Source organism: Heliangelus exortis, chromosome 5 (genome assembly GCF_036169615.1).
Source record: "Heliangelus exortis chromosome 5, bHelExo1.hap1, whole genome shotgun sequence".
Classification (NCBI taxonomy): Eukaryota; Metazoa; Chordata; class Aves; order Apodiformes; family Trochilidae; genus Heliangelus; species Heliangelus exortis.
In genome coordinates this window covers 15543053-15563181 of record NC_092426.1, presented here as the reverse complement: position 1 = coordinate 15563181, position 20129 = coordinate 15543053, and the positions used below count along the sequence as shown (strand labels likewise).

General features: G+C 40.2%; 1 protein-coding gene across 3 annotated transcripts in view; it reads right to left on the bottom strand.

Moving 5' to 3' along the window:
* ITPK1 (inositol-tetrakisphosphate 1-kinase) overlaps nucleotides 1-20129 on the bottom strand; it is a 154360-nt gene that overhangs the window by 120798 nt on the left and 13433 nt on the right. The window lies entirely within an intron of this gene.

The following is a 20129-nucleotide window of genomic DNA, read 5'->3' as shown; positions in this document are numbered from 1 at the left end:
TTGGTAAAGCCCCAGATAACAAGCAGGCTAAAAGCAGTTTCACCTTTATTTTGCTATGGAGCTCTCCCCAAACACTGTGTGAACTATATCAACAGAGAACAGAAAAGCACTTGGAAAAGTGCAATTCTGCAGCCTAGTACCCTATTTGAAAAGAAAAAAATGTTCAGCAGAAAATACATGGTACAAATTAAAGAAATGTGGACTGGATTGCTTTTTTCCATTTGAGTATGCTCAGATGCCAATACCAATAATGGGAATTTCCTTTCCCTGCAACTGACCCTTCTGCTTGAGTTTACATCAACATAGATCAAAGAAAAATGAATTTACTTTATTTGGAAGTTTCATTAGAGAGGCTTGCAATAAAACGAAAGCTGGGCTTCCAACAAGCCATGATCATACTGTTTCAAGATATTCATCTACTGACATGCAGCCAACTTCCCTGAGAAGCAACAGGATAGAGCATTTCACAGTGCTACAGTGAAGCATCTTGGTGATCTGCACAAATGATGCCAGATCCTCGAAATCAAATAAAAATGTCTGGAACATGTAGCATTTAAGTATGGTCCTATTTTAAAAGAAAAAAAGTATCTAAAAAGTATCAAAATGGAAAGACAGCAAATTAATGTTTTTTTATTATACATCATACAGAATAACACTAATCGCTGATGTGAACATTGCAGGGGGATGTAATGACAAAAATGCAACCACACACACCTTGGGGAAAAAACCTTGCCAAAAGGCTCAGATGAGAGAACAGTTTTTCATTGATCTCATTGAATGGGGCTACAGACAGAGAAATTGGAGACCCAACACAGAAAACAATGTTCTGATGCCAACCTTTTAATATTAAGGCAGTGTAGTTCTTAAGATTTGTAGAAAGACACCAATAGCTTTGGGCAGAGATGGACATAGGGTTGTTACACATAGAATCAGCCAAAGTCAGAAAGCACAAACTTGAAGCTGGAGCAGAGATAAGACAGAGGGATGTAACATCTCCATCACTCACAGCAGCTTCGGCACCTGACAAGGGCAGAACATTACTTCCAAGAAATCTCCACCCTAGCTGGTGAAACTTCTCTGTCACAGTGTATAGAACATTTCAATGCATATTACAAACATTATCTGTCTTGCCATGCATTTTATCTGCTATACATTACACTGAAGTTTGCTGTTAGAGAAAGATTAAAATTCTCCCTGTTTCTTCAAGCCCCCAAGATGCTTGCTTTACGCAGTAGAGTACGGATGTATCTGCCAAAGCACCCACTTTCTTGTTTGTTTCAGTGGATTGCCTACAGTGCAGTCAGAGGAAGAAGACCCCAACTTTTATAAATCATAAAACACCACTACTGCCTGTTTTTTATGCAGTCTGTTAGACAAAATCCACATGCCTACATAACGTAAATCAAATGACAAAGACGGTTCTTCAATGTTAATCCTGCTTGCTTACAAGAAATATAGAGCATCCCACCTCTCTGAACCAAACTATTTTTTTCTGATAAGCTTCAGCCCTTCTGCAGGCATCACTTTGCTCAAAGGGTCACCTTCAGAGCTCTTCCTTGGGCTAACACTCACAGCCTGAGCCTTGCTGCCTACCACACCCCTGACCTTCCATAGCACCTCTTGCTGCTAATCTCTCCCATACAGACACTGGGGTACACACACAGACACACAGAGCACCCTAATTAATCCTGCCCCCCCTCCTTTTTTTTTTTTCCCTTCATAATTTATCCTAGACAGCAGCTGTTACACCCATCATTTCCACCAATGACTGATCATACACATTTTAAGACTACAGCTTTCCCAAATTTGGTCAGGGCATGCAGAAGCTGATACACAACTCCCAAAACACTCTTGCATTTGCTAACCAGACTCCACTGCAGCCCAGATTTGGACCTGCTGGGAAGTCTGCTACAATGCATAACTGGAAGAACTGGACAATTTCTTGCACCTCCTCTGATTTTCTAGAAGCTGTTCTGACAAGCTAAGTCATACCACAGCTCTGTTACTCATACCCTCGTTCTCCCTCTCAGAGGAAAAGCCTAAGGCCAGCAGTTCAGCTGCATCATTTACATTTGTTTCCCTTTATGGACTTATCTAGATTCTCTGGTACCTGCCCCCCCTCGTTACAACATCAGCATGAACACAACACGCTGACGAGTTAATAATATAACCTAAATCCCTCCTTTGAGAGAAAAATAAAAAGCTAAATTTGTATTCTTATCTACCAAATTACCATTGTCCTTTTCATTGCTAAGGAGGCGGATGTACGAACAGCTGATCCAGCTTTTGAGTAGGAGCTGGGATGGCAGGCACAAAGGCAGAGTAGCAGCTAGTTGTTTTCCTCTGGGTTATTTTTGTCTGGCTCCACCCTGAAACTCATTCTTCAATCCCAATAATTGGCAGCAACTAATTAGAAGGAAAAAATGCAAGCAGTTTATTAAATGCTTGATTAAATGTTGATTACATGTTTGATTAAACACGATCACAGTACAAATTCCCTTGGACAAGCGTACTCATTTTCTCTTGCTCACTTCTTTTGTTTGTAGCCATAAGAGATAAGAACCATGAAAATGATGCTATACCACACACTGGGATTTCAAGCCTATAGGTGACCGCACAACCCAAGACAAGGAAAAGCAGATGGTGCCTCTGCTGATTCAGTTTGCTTGCTCCGTGGCTCCATGAACAGATGCACACAGGTAACTCCCCACGTTCTCTCTTTAGGGCTTTCACCATTGACTGGAGGGGTGTCACACACAGGATCATCTCAAAGATGTTGCTAGAATTAGGTCACAGGTTAATTGGAGATACAATCAGTATAGAAGGAAGGGACTTGGAGAAAGGTTACAAATTTTAAATTGCTGAAACCTGAAATACGTACAAGGAATTGATGCATGAAAAAAAAAAAAAAACAACAAAAAAACAGCATTAAGTAATAGCTGCAAATAATTTGAAAATTCTGGATGTCTATGATCCTAGTACATCTGCCAAGGAAAGTGATTTTTGTTCATCCCATTCACTGACACTTAAGACAAGAGTTTTCAAGTAACAGTTAATGAAAATGACTGAACCATGTAATACTATTAGTATTTTACACACAGAGAATTTACCTCAGTCTCTTAATAAAAACATTTGCTCAGAATATTCTCATGATTTCTTTTTTGCAAAGGCAAGAGAAAATCCTCAACGAAGTGTCTGCTTTTGCACCCCACTAGCATGTCCATCTTCAAGAACAGGATTTCTTATCCCAAGAACTCTTTCTCAGCCAGGAAGTTTTCACAGCTCTTTGCACATCAGATCCCTGCAGTCAGCCCCATTTCATAAAGACAGAGGCTGCTCCACACCCAGCTTTACGTAAGGCACTTGCACATAGCTGCTCAGCCTCACTGACTTCACTTCACTGGGTGGGTATCATCTGCCTACTTGGACTTGCAGGGTTTCATGCTCGTTCAGCACACAGTCCAAAGTGTCACAATAAGCTTTACAAGACACAGACATCACCTCAAGGGCAGAAGCTATTCCAGCTTAACAAAAGCATTCCTCTTTGAAGTCATCCCAGTCCTCCAGAAGAATAAAGTTCTGATGGTTATAAAATGATAATCAAAACCTTGCAAAAGTTGAACTCCAAGAGGCCATAAACTGTTCATATCTTATTTGGACTACTCCCTTATATCTCAATTAAACACTACATCACCCTCCAAATAAAAGTAAAAAAAATGCCAGGACAGTTTTTTTCAGGACTAATTTGAACAAGTACATTTTTTCCCCCATCTGAATTTTAGCATCACCACTCACAAAACTTGCAAGAAATCCCCCTGCAGCCCTTCCTGTGCTTCTTCATAATTCTGCCCCAAGGTGGACACCAGACAAACATCACCCCAGTCCCATGGACAACTCTTAGACCTGCCAGGTTGCAGACTGCCCAGCACCTTACACAAGCCACACCTAAGCAACAGCCCATCAATAGCAAGGCCAGCCTTGATTTTGCAGCAGAAACCTCTCTCAAGTCCTGGCTTCAAGAGAAGACCAGTTTCAGGTATGAAGTACCCAAGCACAAATTTTTTAACCAACAGAAAGCGCTGGCCTGCATATTCAGGAGACATAACACTTACAGTTCCAAATACTTATTTCGTATAGCATTTATAACAGCAGCTATGGCCCCCTGGGCACCTTTAAACCACAGACTTTTAAACTCACAGAAGTGGTACACTACAGCTTTATTTATAACCTTGTCTTACTTCAGGATATTCAGTCAGAAATGATGCTGGAAAGATAAAAGACCATTTCATTAAGATTTTATTCCACTGTCTTCACATTGTAGTGTTTTCCTTAGAAAAATCCTAGTAAGGTCATGCCTAGACTTTCTCAGGAAGACTTTCCCTGGAGAGTAACAACTTCTTTACTCACATCAATAGGGAAAAAAAAACAGCCTATAAACAATTAGGAAACAAAAGAAAAAAAATCTAAAACTGCGTTTTTTGCTATTTAAGGATATGAACTGAAAAAGAATGAACAAGCCCCTTAAGTCAAAACAAAACAGAACTTTAATGTTAAAAGGAGGAAGATTTCTCTTTTTCAAGTATTTGTAAGTAAAATATTTCACTGTAACTAAGGCCCTGATATATGAAGTCTTGTATCCTACCTAACAACACACTGCTTGCAGGTGCTTCTGAAGATAACCTGCATGCTAAACTTGCCATTAAACTTCTTCCACTGCCCATACACAAGGGAGAACTACAGAGACCATAGTATCAAATATAAAGTTTTCTCCCGTTTCCTCCTCAAATTTCATCACTGTCTTGGTGCTAGGATTACTCAAGATGAATCATCTAATGCCTCTATCCATGCACAGCCATACAGTTCCTGTGCTGTAATTTAATGGCACCAAGCAAACATCAGAGGTCCCGCAAAATGTGCTAGGAGACTATTTGCAACAGAAGCTGTGGATGAAGCTTGCCATTACCTTCACAAGACTGCTGTGTTTTACCTCCTTTCTGGGTCTTGCAGAGGAGCTGCCTGAGCTCTTCTTTGTAAGGTGTTGCCCCTTGAGATGAAAGGTATCAATCTGCTGTTGTATCAGACAGCTGCAAAATTAACACTGCAGGCTTCTATTCTAGGCAAAATCCCACTGGAACCAAACAGCTTTTACTCAAAATACTTTTATGACATGAAACAAAACATTAAATACTCTGATTTTTGTCATCTCTCATTGCATGTCCTGATCAGAATAGCCAGTCAAGCAAAAGCATTACAGTGCTGTTCTGCTTCACCTTGTGTAACAGCAATCCTCTGTTGCTGATTCCATGACATTAAAAGCAAAAATTGCTGGAAGATTTTTAATACCTGTTACAGAGAGATTATCTGGACTTGTCTGGCAATGAGCATTACTTGAGAAGCTACTCTGACACATGCACACATTAGATCATAAGAACAGTTGTATTCTATCCATCAGTTCTTGAACTTGCTATGTATGTTCTACATAAGCACAAAACAGATGACAGTTACTTTCTACATTAATTAATCCACATACAAGATTTCTAAGGTGTTCTTGGATAACAAGTTTAACAGATATTCAAGAACTGTCACCACAACATAACTGGAGCCACAGAGTACACTACTCTAAAGTAGTCAAGCTGTTCCTCTGGAAGCTGAACCTTACAGCAGAAGTTTGTACCATAAGCCCAGATACAAAGGGACTTTTAAAGAGCTAAACTTGGAACTCAATTTTTCAATGAAGAGGTTTCATATGAGACAGGCTTCAAAAATTACAACCTCCGAGAACAACATACTGAGTCCCATCAATGCCTCAATCAGAACATGTTCCAGAGACAGAAGGCTGGAACTAGAACCTCTACCTCTCACCTGCTCCTCCATAGTTCCAGCTGATGCTCTTTACCCTACCACCCACTTCTCACTGCTCTGACACCTAAACACTCCTTGGAGCTGTGAGGCTTCCACTGTCTGCATCCCACAGGCTCAGGCTCAACAAGAGTAGGAACAGCATCTCAGCCTCAGTACACACAGGATCCTGGGGCTTACATCACACAGTCTGCTCTGACAACCACATCCTAGATGTGGCTCACAGCTCTCCATCTGAAAAGCAGTCAGGAGGGGAGATACAGGGCCTTGCATTCTAAAAGTCCTTCATTCTGTTTTGGGCATTTCTTCTCTCTTGTGAGACCACTCTGAGCTTTCCCATACACAGAGGTCCAGATCAGCTGGATACACTATGTTCTGCAGATACACAGGTTTCAGTCCTGTAGGTGAGAAACCAACATAAACAGAGCCCACCTTAAAATACTAGCCTTTATCTAAAATAAATTCACTGTCCCTCTTGTTTTCACTTGGAAGTGTTTAGATTACACTCATCTTTCACTACTAGGATGTGATCTGGGCAGTGTTTCACAGCTACATCCTCACCTGTAAAGGAAGACCAAAATACTGCCAATGCTGCTTGCTGGTCACTTGAAAGAGGTATTCTGCTATTTCCCAAGCATCATTTCAGAAAATGCATCAAATGATTCTATTTTTCATAAAATAAATATGCAGTCTTAAAATCTCCTAGGAGATCCAGGGCCTCATTTAGAGGGGGGAAAAAATAGCTTCTTGGTACAACGGTGAACTGCAGTTTCCTTCAGAAAAAAAGCCTGCAGAGCATACCTGATCTTTTAATTTTTAAACAAGAATGACAAAACAAAGCTGCTACTCACTTCTGATACAACCCTCAGCCAGCCAATCATTCAAGTCTTTCAGATATTTATTACAAGTAAAACTGTGTATAATAAACACAAAGGAGTAAAGACTTCCTGAAGAGTCAGTCCCAGTAAACAAACCGCAGATGTGAAAGAAAATTACTCACTTCTGAGCGTATTTTTCAGTTCACAGCTGGATGAGTCAAGTTACATAGAACCTTCCTAGATAAGCTGCTACAAGAAGAATAAAAGACTACTTTGAGAGGGTTTTTTTGGTTTTTTTTCCGTAGTTCCTGTGTCAGATAAACCCCAAACAACTCCCATTAGCCTCAACAGGTTTAGGCCCAAGCTGAAATTTATTTGTAGCTTCCAGGTTTTGCGTGCACTTGGAAAGTGAAAACCACTTGCTCTATCTACAGAGTTATAAGGGCTTTCTTCTAACTCAGGAGTCTATGTAAAAAGCGGAGAAAAATCTAAGCAAGAAAACAACTTTTAACCACTCTCTTCTGGACCATGGATTGTCACACAGCCTTCTGACTCCTTTTTTCCCTCTTTACTTTTCAAACTATAGCTTCATTTTCACCACAAATTAAAATTACCAAGTTAGGAAAGTCAATGCAAGAATATGATATCTCAGCCAAAACTGAGTAATCACTTACTCTGTATAAGATAAAGAGAAAACATTTACTAGTTAAACAGGTCTGAGAAAGAACAGCAGTGAAGAGTCAGTGTTACTGTTAATACATGTTGGGATCCTCAGCGACTGGGGTGCAATGGTATTTCTTTTATAGAAATCACCAGTGAGGAGAAGACAAATTTTAACAACTTGATTTTTAAATTTTGAGCCATGCCTTGGAACAGGTAAGATGTGAATTAAGAGCTGCTGACAAATATCAAGATGAAGTAATAAACATTTCACTTCCTTTCAAATAAAATTATCTATGAAGTCAGCATTGACGACAGCATTGGGACACAGTTGTATTATTTCTGCATGTGACAGGTAGAAAAAGCATTATATTGGGAAATTCACTGATTTCCTTAAGTTACAATGAAGCCTTCTACAAAACCAAAAGTCAACCCTATTCTGGCTGCCAGGCCAGTGCTTGATTTAGGTGACTTTCCTCTTTCTCTCTCTTGGATCAGAGCATTTCTTAATATGAAAACTCCCTGTAGAACCTCCATCCCAGTGAATACATAGAAGACATCAAGATTTCAACTGTTTGCAGTTTATCTGTGTACAAATGATATTTTACTCGTATTTAAAAGCTGTCTGGGCAGCATGCTTCAAAAACCCCTTGTAGTCAAACTATATACATCTACAGCACAGCAGGAAAGAGATACTTCTCAGGCTTTCTGAGACTGGCCTTGAAGGAATGCCTCTGAGTTCCTGGGTTAGTGTAGATGTTCAACACTGACATTAGACATATTGAATAAACAGTTTAATTTCCTGAAGTGTCCGAGGGAAGGCAAAATGGCAGGGAAAGAATTTTCACATTCAAAGACATATAGAGAATGGCATATAGAAAAAAGTTAACCTTTTAAAAGCTTTTATTTCACCAAAAGGAGGTCAAACTTTACTGGGAGACAACCTTCATCAGTGTTCCTACAGATGGCTCCAATAAATATTAACTTGAAGCCAAAATGGCTGCTGAAAACACCCCCATGCAGACATTAAAAACTGAAAAATATTTAACCAAAAACATTCTCCAGCATAAGCCTTCCTTTAATTATAATATTAACAGTTCTGCTAGGCTACTCCATTCTGCCTGGACCAGCCCCAAACAACCAGCAATCTACTTTGATTTAATGGAATGGAGAACAGGGAAATACACAGACCACATCCATTTCCCAGAAAAAAACGTTGTATTTCAGCTTTCACTACCACCAGCAGCAGCAGCAAGTGTGCTAAAACTGTTCTTACAGGGGCCTTTCACACCCACAAATCAGTCAATGTAAGAAAGGAGGCAGCAGACCTAACAAGTAACAGGAAACTCAACTCCTATTCTTGGTCCTACAAAAACATTTCAGATTATACTACTGGATACTTTCCTGGGCCAAGCAGGCACTCATAGCAATTTCAATGGCATCATGGTTGCATAGTTTAATTACTACCTACCACACTTTTGATTCTTGGCCATCAGTCATTGTTATCAAAGATCAATGTGGTTTGATTACAACATTTACATTACATTACATCTTTTAAGTGACTGTTCTAGGTGTTATGGTGCAACAAAGTAAGAACAAATGAGCAAAAGAGGTCCATGTGTTGATCCTAGGTTTCTTACTGATATTGTGTCATTGTGAACAAATTCCATTTTCATCCCTCTCAGGCTTTCCACTAAAAAATAAATAAATAAAATTCAACACCAAGTATATCCAGTTCCCAAGGAACCTAACTAGATTTTCATCAGCTTCAGGTGAAGCTGGATTAGGCCAGGGTCTGCAAAACTGCTCAGCTCAAGCCAAGAAAACTCAGCACCTTAACAAGTAGGAGCTTTTGAGAATCTCAGCTTAATTCATATGCAAGGATTACTATTTCAGAAATAAGCAGTAGTACAAAGAACTTGACCCCCATCTAACTCGTCTACACAACAGATTTATAGATCTTGATCTTACACAACAGAAAACAGCTTTACCCCAGAAGAAATCTGTGGTAAAGCTGCCTCAGAATAAATGACTTTGTTTCCAAATTCTTTATCCGAGCTACGAACCAAGCATTTTAATTAAGGTCTCCTAATTGCAGCTAATGTAATTTGAGGTAGGGGGCAGGGAGGAAACATGCTTTTTCACAGCCCACTAGTACCAAAGCTGACAGACAAAGTAAGAAAAGTAACTTTAAAAATACACCTTAGCTGAGGTAATTGCTCTACCTGTGTTTTGGAGTTTTAGGAAAACATTCTCCTCTTTAAAGAAAGGTCTGCTGTCCAGTTCTACAGAGGTTTTTCAAAATGGCAAACAAGAGAAACTGGGAAAAAGGGAAAATCATGGAAGTTCACATACAAGCTGCCACACAGATCAGACTGAAAGTCCAACCTACCCTGGGTCCAGTGTGGCTGTTCTTTGTTCTACAGCCAAAGACACAGAAGAAATATCCCAAAATATGTTTTTAATTCAGTGATCTCTTGCAATTAGAGCCACACTGATTACCACTGCAACAATACTAGAGGAAAACTTGCTAAAAAGGAAAGAAATTAAGCATTTCATTTTAATAGATTACTCAGGACAAACAAGAGATCAAAACACAGCACAAAAATATTGTGCCAACCCCCACCAAAACAATACCTATTGTGAGCCAAAATGCAGCACTACACTGATCAGGAAACTGCTCAACACAGTAGCACAAAAATGAGAAAAAAGTTTCCTAGTAAAGGTGGTGGTCAGCACAGTACACATGGAAGTGATGGCTGCGGCAACCCAAATTCTGTATTATGCACAGGAGTTTATTTTACTTAGAGAAAAAAGACAAAACTCCCCAATGACCCTATGCCTTTCTCATTCAATCATTTCTGGCTCCTTCATCATAATTTTGGGCTCCAAATGCCAGACTCCTAGTTGACTCAAATGAGCACTTACATCCCACCAGTGCTTTAGAAACATTCAGAATTGGAACACAGCAGCTGAGCAGCATCAATCATGTAAAGTCTTCCCTACTCTCCAGAGTCTTCTCAGGGACACATCAACTTACATACTAAAGATCAATGTGGTTTGATTACAATATCCAGAACCAGCAATAACATTTTGTATTTATAATTTAAGCAACAGATAGCGAAGAGTGGCTTTAAATTGCATTTATATCAGACATTAGTAAAATCCACTGGGTTTACTGCAAAAAGAAAAAAAAAAGTTCTGATCCACAAAAAAGTTCTACCTTCAGGTGCAATGCTATTGAAACAAACAATCCATCACTAGTAAGCAGGAAAAGTGATGAAGATCAATGCCCCACCTATAGCATATAGTAAGATACAATCACATTGAACTAGCAAACAAATATGAAAGGAAACTAATTAGACAGTTTTGGAAACAAAGTTAGCCACAAACAAAAGCAATTTAAATGCGGGGATGTCTAACCAAATTTTTTCACTCTACTGAATTGGGAATGAAACAAAATTCAAAGCACAGATTCTCCCATATCTGGGCATATAATAGCACCAGAAAGAGAAGAAACCCCCTATCCAGAAACAAGCTTGTACTCCCTGTTCCTCAAAGTATGATAAAACTTTGGTTCTATAAAGGCCAGGAAAAAATGTCAAAAAATATCAACTGTCTTCAAAGTTCACTCTGGCCTGGATATAGTCCCTGTACTTTGAGCTATTCCTTGAGACACAAGGAAAGGTTACAGCAAAATGTCAAGCCCCAAAGTCAAAATATTACCCCATCCAGCACATGTCCACCTGAAAACAGACCTATTTTCCTACTGTAGCCACAGCTTCCATTGCAGTTCATGCAACCAGGATCAACTAAAGGCACAGCACAAACCATTCCCTCACAATAAATTAAAACAGCTTTAAGAGGTGGCAGTTTGGGAAAAGAAAACTTCTACTGAGTGACAAAGGATGCTGCTCAATTTTATCATCACATATTCTTTGCACAGCACATGATGTTCCAACCCAGTGTGCCAGTAACAATACCTCTCCCCTTCTATTCCTATGCTTTCCCCTTTTCTGCTAGATACAGGGTACCAGTCAGCAACTATAAGAATTTTTTTTTCTTACACCATCAGCCTTTCATCAAAAGACTTGCTCACTTTCTCTTTCCCTGTCCTCCCTCACATACACTTACACACAGTTTTACTGGAGTTTTCTTTCAGTGTCTGAGAACTACCAGATTGACAGCTCCAGTGAATTAAGCTCCCTCTTTGTCGCCAAAACAAGAGCAGCACCACAGGCAACCTCAGAACAAGCTCCCTCTCTCCTCTTCCCACCCCTCTGACTGCCAGGCCTATCTGAATGCTGAGCTGAGCACACAGCTCTATCACACCAGGGGGCCTCGTAAAGAGTCTCTGATAATGTGGTTTACCCAGACTATCTCAGGGGACACTAGTGTTAAATCCACATGTGATGGAAACATCATGAGTTAACACATTATCAGCATGCACCTGTGCCAGACAGCACTAACTCTAAAACCATGAGGCTGGTCTGAGTGCATACAAGCTGGTGCTTAAAGACTGACTGGCAAAGAAAATCTATTTTAGACAACAGTGCGACAAAACTAGTTGAAGCAACTCTTAAAGCCCTACTTGAAACTACAGAAAGGCAACACTGACTGAAAACCAACAGAAAGACCAAAAAAACTTGATGCTCTTGATATAAAAGACAGGTGCAGATTTTGTGTGAAAATTAATTATGCATTTGGCATAGGCACTACAGTAACAGAGCATCTGTTACTGCCCCAGTACTAAAACTGGACTTCACTTTTGCAGAGTGCTTCCTTGCTAAGTTACAGCTTAACCTGGTCAAGCAGCAAGTGCAGATCTCGACACACTCCTCAATTACAAGGGGTTCTACAAACCCTTTTGCCACTCTTCATTGTAAATCACAGATTGGCACACACCAGACAGAGTTAGAAGATGGCTCCTAAACTGGACCCTGCTTTGAGTTCCTCCTCTCCCCTCTCTGGCAAGCTTTTCTATTTTTAGCAGGAAAGTCTTTTCTCTTTGGGGAAGAACTTTTGACTTCTGAATGCCTTACAACATCTTGACCGAAGTAATTTTCTTTATAATTGGTCAAGAGCCAGCGTGTTTTAATAAAATGAACACAATATACACACACTTAAAAACAGGTAATGCCCGTTCCTTCACAGGAAGGAAAAAACAAAACAAAACCCACAACACAGCAGAAGTAACTTTGTATTTGTTCATGTTTTACACACAGCAAAACAAGGGAACAGTCAACATGCACCAACAGCCTCCTCAGGTTCCTGTGATACCAGGAATGAAAGTAAGTTCAAAAATGCATTAAAAAGTTTATGTAGAGCATATCCCTCTGTGGCTATTAAACATGGTACCATGCACACAACTGCTGTCACCAGAGCTTATAAACCAGTGACTTACAGAGGCAAGAGGGCTGGCTGTCAAGGGGCAAGTGCACACATTTACTCTGTGCCTCATTACTTTCTCTAAGTATCTGCCACCACCATCATTCAGGTCCTGGATAGCCAGTCTGCTTGCCTGGCCTCACACTCTTCAGCTGTCAACCAACAAAGCTCGAAGCAGGTAAAACAAAACATACTGATGAACTTGTGCCAGAGTAACCTTGCCATTACCCCATGCTGTCCTCTCATCCACCACATGGCAGCAAGGAGAACCCATAATGGCTACACTGACACCAGAGTGCTGTGACTGCAAACCAGAGAGCTCAGGATCCTCAGCCTTGAAAAACTCCTGAACTGAGGTGAGATTTCATAATACAAAGGAACAGGACGTTCCTGAACAAAGAAGTACCTACATACAGATGTATGATATGCAAACATAGCTAGAGTGCCATGGTTTTCAGATTCATTCAGCTCTGCAGTTTGTATTTAAACAATAACCAAGATTCTCACTGAATCACGCGTTTGAGGAATAACACACTCAAACACTCAGTACCGTTCAAATGGTCACTGTTGGATTCACTAAAAAATGGTCTATTACTGAAATAGGCAGGGTTTCTTAGCCCAACTATACAAATGATGACACCTTCCATCCTTGAACTGAAAGCAGGCTGACAAGATAAGGAATAAGCCGAGTCATCATAAGAGTTCTTGTAACCACATAAGTAATTTTAGAGTGGCAGGGAGAAAGGAGAGCGGTGCTGTGGCTGCTGATGGGGCAGGCGTGGCATGTCACAAGCAGACCTTCATGATATCATTTCCTTCCAGTGCTATTAATCACCCCAGACATCACTTGCTTTATCACCTATTAACCAGCTGTCCCAACACACAGATAACTTTATCAAGGTTAGACAGCAAGAGTCATTACTAAGCACTACAACATTCAGTGCCAAAGGCCTTGTTTCCATGTACTTACCCAGACGTAACATTGGGGGGAAAGTTTAATAGAGTAGAAAATGTAACCAGCACTTTAAAAACCACAATTTCAGAAAAGGACATGTTGCTTTTGGCCAAAATATTTAGCTAAAGTCAGGTCTCTTTGAGGAGAGAGGTGTGGTGTGGTCTGGCAGGACAGACATGGGCCTGCGTAGCAACTGCCAGGAGCATCCCAGCTTATGATCCAGTAATTTCTTTTGCTACAGGCATGTCTCCATTCAAATATTTTTCTCCTTTGCCTGTGGCACTATGGAGAACTCAGTTTCAGGAGGCAACACTTTGGGACCCATACTGAACATGAAGAATTGATGCATTACAGTGGGAAAGGACCAAAGATGGCATGTTAAAGAGGAGGAAGAAAACACTGGGAGCAGTGTGATGAAGAGCAAAAATAAGTCTGTTTTTTTAGAGGAGGAAGGACAGGCTTCAAAATCTTCCAAGCAAGCAAGCATGACTCAGCAGCATGTGACAAGACAAAATGAAACACATTTTAAATCTTCAACAACTACCATCTGAGGGGAGAAACTGAACCTGTTTCCAAGTTCCAGGCCTGGCTCTGTCAATTACATTCCTAAAGTGCTGTTAGATCTAGAAACATGACTTTCTCCACTCTACAGGTCAGACCCCTGGGAGCCCTCAGAGCAGCCTCAATGACACCCACCCTCCTGCCCACAGAGGTAGCAGCCTGGCTGTGGGAAAAATCAGACTTCTGCTTTGTTTTCCCATTAACAGGAATCATTAGATAGCATTTGCTCAAGTGTCAATCACACCCCAGTCAAAAGAGCCCAAGCACTGCAGTTGGGACAAAGAGAATTAGAACCAAGGAAGTTTTACCTGCAACTAAAGGATGTCCCCCCCTCAGAGGAACTCAGTCATTTTGAAAGCCATTCTTAAAGTACATGATTGTCCTTCAAATAGAACTTCTTTTTGCAGAGAGACAGAATACTAACTAGTATTTGTGTAGTATTTGGAGAGTATGGAAGTATCAACAGTTTCCTCCTTGATCAAGAGCTTAACTCCTCCTGAGGAGAGTTAAATTCCATCAGTACAAAACAAACCATTGTTTCAGGGACTGAACTAAAAAATGAGAAAAATAAGACAAACAGATAAAAGAGAGTTTGTTCCACAGCACTATGGCACAGGTGTGCCCAGCATAGGTGCTTATTTGATCTATTATCACGCTTATTTTAGTGTGTTTCACAAGTCTCTGCTTCCTTGTTTTCTTGGAACACGTTCAAGAATGTCACCTCACCAAAAAGTGTCAACTGTTGAGATAAACAGCATCCAGTATCATGAGATACACTGTCAATCAGTTTTTCCCAGGTGCAGTACATTAAGGCATAGCAAATACTTTGTCATCTCTGACACTGCTCTCAGGTTCAATCAATATATTCAAAAAAGTTGCACACATTTAGACTTCTGAAGTCATGACTCCTGAATCAGTAAAGGGACTTTAAACTACTTACTGCACACAAAAAACTGTTTCTCTTCTGCACTGTTATGGATTGGACTGTACCAGAACCAGCAGTGACTTCCGGAGAGGTCAACATCTCTGCCTTGAAATGGGTTTTTGTTGTTGTTGTTGGTTGGTTGGTTTGGGTTTTTTTTTTTCCTACAACAGCTTTTTACAGTGTCTGACAATCCAGCCTCCTTTTCTTTATACTGAATAACACAGTACAAAACACTATATTTTCAAGACTTCCAAACACTCACTGCTTTCTTTTCTTTCCAGCTGATCTGCCTTTCCTTGAAATGCTGTGCCCCAAACCAAAGGCAGTAGGTGAGTCAACTGCAGCAGCAGCCTTATCAGTGCTGTGCAGAAAGGAGGCAATACTTTGTATGCCTTGCAGGCTGTGTTCCAACCCAGGTACCCCAGAATGACATTTGCCTTTTTTTTTTTTTTTTTTTTTTTTTTTGGCAACACTGTGAATTTGTATTCAGCCTGCAATCTGCAAAAGAATGCAGATATTTCTCTGAAGAGCTGCCACCTGATCAAGCTTATTTTTGTTCCCTGCAGCACATCAGCTCAAACAGGTTGTGGTAAAGGGATTACTGTAGGGGGATGCAAACTTCCTGAACCTAAAGTAAATTACTGCTAGATGACAAAACAGTTGCTATGAAAGAGTGATTGTTAGAGTCACTTGTGTTACTGCATGGCTACACTCCATGTTCCAGTGAAAGGGCTCCACAAGCATAACACCGTAAGATTTTTTTGTGAGAAGGATGTCTATCACTAAGGACTCTCAGAGACCAAGAAAACACATGCATACCCAGTTCTTCTGGGATGTAACATCTTCTCTATAGACTACTGGGAGAAGGAGCAGGAACCCAGAAATACAGTGAACTTTTCCTCTAAGAAATACAGCTTTTTTTCCTACTACCTTCAACGCTTTTTCATGGCTTAGTGTAATTCCTACCATTAGGCTAGTAGTAAGGTTTTGTTAGAGTTGCTGTCAAAGAAACCTCCCCACCCATCTGGCCTCCCTTACTTCTCATGATATAGTATTTCAGAGTAACACAACAATGCCAACAATGGGAGGTATTGATCGACACACATACTTTTTATTTTTATGGTTTTTAATGTTGTAAAAGCAAACTGGTGCAAGACAGGCATTTTAAAAAAGTTGTATTTAGGTTTTTTAATAGGGAATTGGGGCTAAAGAAAATCCCTTGAGTTCTTCCTGGAAAAAATATGCAATATCCTTCATAGCCTGCTATATAAAGCAACAGATTAATTTAATACCCTCAAACCAGCATTATTCTTAAATCTATCTTAAAACTCATGTTTAGGTTCTTGTGCACAGGCCATGGCATGAGACACCTCAAAGTTTAGAAGACAGAAGGAAAGCCATACATATTCACAGCACTGACAAAAATACTAAACAGAGTAGCTTCTCCTATGTGCTAAAAGAAGGCTTAACTAACAAATACAGAAATTAAATGGGCAGAACATGAAGAACTGCAAGTTCAGGTTGCATACACATTTAAATTAGACATACTGATATTTTTGGGGGGAAAAAATGTCCAGAAGATTGATCTGGTACCAGCATCAAAACAGCTTTATCGTAACTTGATTAAAAACCAAAACATGCTGTAAAAAAAAAAAAAAAAAAAAAAAAAAAAGAATCTGACTCACGTATATAGCTAGACAGAAAAGCTACCACATAACCATACAAACTTAGGAGCTGCACAGGTTAATACTTTTGCCCAAAATAACTGATAAGTAGTTCATCATTCAGAATGGGGCAACTTCAAATTATCTCCTCTTGGATAAAGTACACTTCCCTTCACCCCATATCACTGCAACTTATTCACATTGCCATAACCTTACTGCCTCACATTTCTGTGGCTCCCAGAAGAGATGATACTAACAGATGACAAAAAAATCACTAAGGAAATGGAGGGTTTTATAGAGCACAGAGCCATTTGTAACTGGCTGCACCTCACTAATGTGAACTGGTGCCAAACACACAAATCATCTTCTGAACTGATACATCAACTTTACTACTACCACAACTCCTCATATGGCATTAACAGAAGTCTTTTTATTTACAAAGTCCAGAGAGACCTGGCAGTATACCTATTACTACTTTTCAAAAGGATGAGGATCCAAGAGTACTTACCACTGCCTGCAGTTCACACCACAGCTCTATCATCTCAGTAATGGAACGGGACATCTCTCTTTCCCTAACCCTGTATGCAGGTGCTCATGCAGCTGCAAAGTGACAGCCATCCCAAGGTCACTGTGATGAGTAGGAAACTGATTGGACTGCAAATCTTTGTGAACTGTATAGCCACTAAACACAGCTTGAGACATATAATGAGACCAAGCAGATAGAAGAAGGCAGAGCTGTTCCTTTCATCAGTGGCAGGGACACGGGACAATGTCAGAACAACACACAGGCTCCTAAATTCTCAGTTAGGAGCACCTAGATACCTTGTCTTATGTTTTACCAGGCTATAAATATCAGTATTTTGCCAACAGCCAGCTACTTAAAGCTCTGACACTGTGCCATCACTTCAATGGAGCTGCACATAAAGGCTCACAGAGAAGTCTACTTGAGATGCACAAACCAGGGAACTGGGAACTGCAGCATGCAGGTAATACCAAATGCAACACAAAGCATGGGGACCTAGCAACTTTATCATAAGCACAGGACAACTTGACAATGGTAGCTTCTTAAATTGTATCCTGACTAATAAATTTACTGAGGATTTAAGAAATCTGTACCGAATGCCCTCATCCCCGCAGAAGAGGGCATCACAACTCGGAGGAATGCCCTCTTATCAGCAAGGCTGAGACAGAGAGTCTCTTCTCCACACTGAAACTGTATCAGTGTACAGAAAGGAACATAAAAGTTTTAGTCCACCAAGAGCATATGTAGAAAGGAGTTGCTGGACAGAACCAAAAACCACTGCTTTGGTTGCAGAGAACAGAAGTGAAGACACACCTCATCCCAAAGGAATGCTCCTGCCCCGGTGGTACTAGCCCGAAGGACTGGGGAGGGAGCTCACATTCCTCCCTTATACACAGTGGCAGGTTGAGCCTGAGGATTCTTCAGGTTCAGTCTTCTTTGGGAGACAGCAGCTGCAGGATTGAAATTGGGCTTCACACGTGCCAGGCAAGTACTCACTCTGTCCTCCAGGTCAACAGCTCTCAAGGCACTATGCAGGCACCACTGACCCCCTGCAACAGGTTTGTGACACCACGCTGCCTCTTTGCTCACCACACTACTCAGAAGCCTCAAAGAGATGCAGAAGCATTAAGGGCTGCAGCGGGCTGTAACCAAACAATCTGGGTCTGGCCTACAAACACGGAGGTAGGTATCACTACAGGCACTGTAACAACATTTGAGCTTAGGAGCACTACTGGAGACAAAACCCAGAACCACTCAAAAAAGCAGTTCAGCACTTAGACTACTTCTCAAAGGACAGTTCAAACAGATTTTGAAATGTCAGCCCGTGATCCCTTTAGAACATCACTGTTTTGCATGAGAAGTGGATGCACCAGCAGACTGCAAAGAAATTAAGATTTTCCTTATCATAACAACTCCCCTGATTTAAACCCAGCATGCCTTGGAAATTCATTAGGAGGATTCTCTTACTTTCCTGGGTTATATAACTGCTTCATTGCAACCCCCTACAAACAAAACTGAATTTTGTAGTCATCCAGAAAGTATATCCCTAGGCAACAGGCAAATAAATTCCAAGTAACAGTCACCATAAAGCACATAGACTATACAGAGAGACACATAGTCCACTCTCATACATCAGTCACTGTACAGGAATGAGTACACTTATTTCCTACCATACACAATATTTCTAGAATGATGTATGTGGAGCTTGTCACCACTCTTTCTACAGTAACACACCTACTTCAGTAATGAAGTAGATATTTTCTATAATGTACTTGAGACCTTAGACTAAATGAGTGCAGCCTCCCACTGATATCAGTGGATGTTACCAGGAAGGAAAATAGAGCATCCATCAGTGCAAATTGCTCCAGTGAATATAATGATCATTGAGCCAAACACTTAGGCTAGTAATAAATACTTTTAAGACTGAAGTATAATTGAACAAATATCCAGTACTTGTAAATGCTATACAGAGTGAGTTAAGTCTCAACAGAACAAGACAGCCTGATTTTCACCTGGAAATTAGTAAAGTGTAGCAAAAGAGATGCTTTGGGGGCAATTTTTACAGCACCGCAAGGACCTAAAACTATTAATAAATTTGTAAAGTACACAAAGAACTTGTAGGTCCATGTTATGTAACACAAGTGTAAGGAATATCTGAATTAGGGAAAAATTAAGCAAAAAACCTAGTCAAAAGGAGAAACAAGGACAGGAAGGGCAGAAAGTCAATTTTGGAGATTCCTAAATAGAAGAATGTATAATGTACAATAGCAAGAATGAGAGACAAATCACTACAAAAAGCTTTTTATGTGTTTTCTGAGATTCCCCTTAATTTCTAGCCATAGAAATCATACCAAACCTCAAAGCTTTGAAAATGCCATTGTTCTTATGGCTGTTAAAGGTGAAAGCACATTTTTGAGTGTCACAAAGACACAAAACTTCACAAAACTGAATAATCTCTTAGGCAAGGTCAAAGCTTAGAATTAGTCATCCAGAAGTATGCTGTTTGGAGACTCAAATGAAATTAAAAGGATATTAAACTAGAAGTTGTGGCCTTTTCTATACTTAAAAAAATTCTGTGAAGTTTTGCTGAAGTTTGACAGAAAGAATACAGAATGCCAAGAGCACAAACTGATGTAAAAGCTTCTGTCACTTTCTTGAAACACTTTTCTGTTTTGTTCTGCCTCCTTCATCTTTACAGAAAGGAGTGAGTGCTGCCAGCAGAAATTTCACAGGGTTTTTAGCATGACATGCTTTAATAAAGTATATTTGAAGTCTC